The sequence below is a fragment of the Mandrillus leucophaeus genome, unplaced genomic scaffold, assembly GCF_000951045.1.
Source record: "Mandrillus leucophaeus isolate KB7577 unplaced genomic scaffold, Mleu.le_1.0 Scaffold28, whole genome shotgun sequence".
Lineage (NCBI taxonomy): Eukaryota > Metazoa > Chordata > Mammalia > Primates > Cercopithecidae > Mandrillus > Mandrillus leucophaeus.
Window position 1 is genome coordinate 2,965,283 of NW_012102920.1, and position 4,441 is coordinate 2,969,723.

At 59.8% G+C, this 4,441-nt stretch overlaps 1 protein-coding gene across 1 annotated transcript in view; it reads left to right on the top strand.

The window, feature by feature from the left end:
- Positions 1-4,441, top strand: part of NOXA1 (NADPH oxidase activator 1) — a 32,554-nt gene that overhangs the window by 346 nt on the left and 27,767 nt on the right. The window lies entirely within an intron of this gene.

The following is a 4,441-nucleotide window of genomic DNA, read 5'->3' on the forward strand; positions in this document are numbered from 1 at the left end:
TACTCGGGAGGCTGAGGCAGGAGAATGGCGGGAACCCGGGAGGCGGAGCTTGCAGTGAGCCGAGATCGAGCCTGGGCGACAGAGCAAGACTCCATCTCCAAAAAAAAAAAAAAAATACCCAGTTTTAGATATTCTGTTTCAAGTAACAGAAAACTGGCCCGGCGTGGTGGCTCACATCTCTGATCCCACCACTTTGGGAGGCCTTGGCAGGTGGATCGCTTGAGTTCAGCCTGGGCAACATAGTGAGACCCTGTTTCTATGAAAGAAATAGGTATGTATCCAGGCGTGGTGGTGCGCAGTGTGGAGGGTGCACGGCCTGTAGGAAGGGCGTGTGATGGGTAGGGAGGGAGCTGTGTCTACAAACCCTGGACCTAAAAATGACCAAGTGGAGATACAGGCTGATGTGACTGAGAACGGAAACAGCTGGCAAGGATTCAGTTCACATTCCCCTACCGCACACTTTCTGTAACTGGTCTCGTTTCAGGGTGAAAACGCCTGTCTGGATCCCTCAGCATCTTTCTTGGAACACGGTGCCGGGTCCCAAGCCCACGCCAGGACAAACGGGGCTCCCTGGGTCCCTGATGGGGCAACGCCACTCACCAGTTTTGCAGCTTCCACTTAAAATTAACAACTGATGGCCTGGCACAGTGGATCATGCCTATAATCCCAGCACTTTGGGAAGCCGAGGTAAGCGGATCACAAGGACAGGAGATCGAGACCAGCCTCGCCAACATGGTGAAATCCCGTCTCTACTAAAAATACAAAAAATTAGCCGGGCGTGGTAGCCAGCGCCTGTAATCCCAGCTCCTCGGGAGGTTAAGGCAGAATGGCGTGAACCCCGGGCGGCGGAGGTTGCAGTGAGCTGAGACCACGACTCTTATCCTAGCACTGTGGGAGCCTGAGGCGGGCAGATCATTTGAGGCCAGGAGTTTGAAACCAGCCTGGCCAACATAGTGAAACTCCGTCTCTACTAAAAATACAAAAATTAGCCAAGCATGGTGGTGGGTGCCTGTAATCCCAGCTACTTGGCAGGGTGAGGCAAGAGAATCACTTGAACCTGCGAGGCGGAGGTTGCAGTGGGCTGAGATTGCACCACTGCATTCCAGCCTGGGCGACAAAGTAAAACTCTGTCTCAAAAAAAAAAAAAAAAAATTAACAACCAACTCTCTTCAGTGTCTTCATTTCTTCTGAAAGGTGCTAACTCAAGCCAAATTGTTGCCATGAGTCCTGTGACCACAGAACGCTGGGCTCCGAGAACCCCAGAGGCTCTTGTTCCCCGGCCCCACGACCCACACCCAGGGAGGCGGTACAGCTGGGCCCCCACCCACACAGGGCAGAACTGCACAAGGGAGGCCCCCGGGGGCGGCCTGGCATGGAGGAGGTGACCCACGGGGGACATGCCTGACTCACTGTGGAGGCGACGCTGCTAAGGGCGGGGGCAGGGCGAGGGCTGTGTCCGAGGGCTGTGTCCTTTCCCACAGAGCCTGGCAGACCCCTAGGGCTTGAGTGGGGTACAGGAGTCTGCAGATGACTGTGCCCGGAGCCCCAGCCCCTACCCTCGGTGCAGGTTCGGTCATTGGCTGTGGCTGCCCTGTGCGTTGAGCAGGTGGCCAGTGGGCATAGGCTGGCACCTCCAGGGCCCCTGGACCACCGCAGAACCTGTAGCAGATTCCAGCTGAAGCCCTGAGGCCAGCCCCTCGGGTGGGGAATTCCAGGCCCTGGCCTGACACATGGCCCCCGGGGGAGTCTCAGGCCTCGCTGTGAGACGGAGTAGATGATGCAGGCGTGGGAGTGGCACGCACACTCAGGAAGGCTCGTATTCACCCCAAACCCAGCTGAGCCCAGGACGCCCCCTTCCCAGAGAAGGAAACCAGCTAAGGCACAGCTGCCCTGAGCCCTGGGCACAGGGCTTGCTCTGGAGATGGGCTCTGAGGCAGGGTGGGTGGCAGCCCCACTCCTCGGTTTCCTGGGAGGCCCGGCCTGGATGCCGCAGCCTCCCAGGGAGCCTCTGCAGGAAGGTGGGACCAGCGGGACCAACAGGACGTGCAGGGGCCCCTCCCTTGAAGCTTTGCCCTCAAGTAGGACCCAAAGCTCCCTCAAATGACCCCCGAACAGACAGACCTCGAAGGACCCCACAAGAAGCCAGGTTACTGGCGGAGGGTGAGAAGTGGCCATGGTGGGCCGATGGCAGCCGTCAGTCTCTCCGTCGGTGCCATAGCGCCACCCACCCCAGGACCTGGAAAAGGAGCGGCAGGGGCAGAGCCTCGAGCCAGTTGGAATGGACAGGCCCACCGCGGCGAGCATGGGGAGGCCCCTCCACCTCTGTCGGTCTGCGCTGAACACCGCAGAGGTGGCTGCTCCCCCGAGAAGCCCGCACACCGGTCCAGGCCCCCGAGGGGCCATCTGCCCCCGGCTCACCGCAGGCCCTTTCCTGGGGGCCCCTGTGCCGTGCAAACGGCAGGTCTGGCCGCTCTGGGGCTCTGTCCTGCCAGCCCCACAACGCACAACCCAGCGTCCCCACCCCATCTCCCGGCATCCCTTGGCTAAGGGAGGGTGACTGGCGGCCCGCAGGCCCTTAGAGGGTCCCCCACAGGCGAGGATGGAGACGCAGCTCCAGACCCCGGAGTGCGGCTCCCCAGACACACCCACGTCCGTCCACCATCCAAGCATAAACCCCAACGCAGCGGCTCCTGGCCTGGCTCTGAGGACCGCACAGCTGGAGTGGGAGAACCGCCCAGTGCTCCCGTCACTGGAGCCCACAGGTCCACAGGAATTCGAGATCCTGGATGCGTTGGCCGGACCCAAGGACACACGCAAGGGGCGGGAGGCGGGAGGGGCACAGCAAAGGGTGTAGGGCATGGCCGGAGGGGCTTTCCCCTTGGGCAGTATGGACAGCCCAGACCCCGCAGCACCCAAGCGCGCAGCCTCAGGCCTCCAGGGGTCTCCCAGCCTCACACCTCCAGGGGTCTCCCTGGCCCAAGCTCCTTGCAGTGCCTCCAGAAAGCTCTGAAGCCCAGCCCCTTCTCCTCGTGTTTGACTGAGCTGGTGGGTGTTTCACTAAAACTCAACACTGTCTCTTCCTCTCAGGGCCTGGATGTGCCTCCTCCAACACTCGCCTGGCCCTGCACGTGCTCCAAAGCTCCCAAGGGACTTTTAAAAGGGGTGGGGGGGCCGGGCGCGGCGGCTCACGCCTGGAATCCCAGCACTTTGGGAGGCTGAGGCCGGCGGATCACAAGGTCAGGAGATTTGAGACCATCCTGGCTGACATGGTGAAACCCCGTCTCTACTAAAAATACAAAAAAAATTTGCCAGGAGTGTTGGCGAGTGCCTGTGGTCCCAGCTACTGGGGAGGCTGAGGCAGGAGAACGGTGTGAATCCGGGAGGCGGAGCTTGCAGTGAGCCGAGATGGAGCCATTGCACTCCAGGCTGGGCGACAGAGCGAGACTCCGTCTTTAAAAAAAAAAAAAAAAAAAAGGGCTTTGGGGGAAGACAGCAGCCCCTGCTGCCCTCACACCTCCTCCCAGCTGCTCAGCAAGGCCTTCCAGGGACATCCAGCACAGCTGAACTGGCCCCTCAGACCAATGGTAACCCCAAATCTGAGACTGGGGGCCTTTTATCTGCAGTTCCTTGAGTGGCTTATGAGTTCCCAGGTCCTCTTTAAAAAGGCAGAGCCTCGAGCCAGTTGGAATGGACAGGCCCACCGTGTACAGGGAAGCCAGGCCAGCGGGAACAGGCACAGCACCCTGCGTGGCTTGTCTCTCACCATCAGGCTGGGTCAGCCCCTCTCCACAGGAGTCTGCAGGGCTGCTGTTGTCCCTGAGCTCAGGATGAACCTGTACAAGGCCCTGATGGCACTCCCTTTGCTGGTCAGCCCGGGAAGGGGGCAGCTGGCCCTGTCCCTTCTGTGGGAGGGCAGCTGCTATAATTTAAAGTCTGTCCCTCTGAAACACGCTGGACTCCATCACCATGCTACCGCATTTCCAGGTGGGGCCTTGGGACGTGCCTGGGGGGTGAGGATCCTGCCCGTGGATTCCTGGGTTATCACGGGACTGGAACTGGTGGCTCTATAAGAAGAGGAAGAGAGGCCTGAGGCCTGAGCCCGCACACCGAGCCCTCACCATGGCTGCCCCGAGCTGCCTCAGGACCCTTTGGAGTCCCACCAGCATGAATACCTCCTCATTCAGAGTCCCGCCAGCATGAACGCCTCCTCGGATGCTCCCCTCGCCCTTAGACTTAGCCTCCAGAGCTGTAAGAAATAAATTCCTTTTCTTTATAAATTACCCAGTTTGGCCGGGCACTGTGGCTCATGCCTGTAATCCCAGCACTTTGGGAGGCAAAGACACGCGGATCACGAGGTCAGGAGACCGAGACCATCCTGGCTAACACGGTGAAACCCCGTCTCTACTAAAAATACAAAAAATTAGCTGGGCGTGGTAGCGGG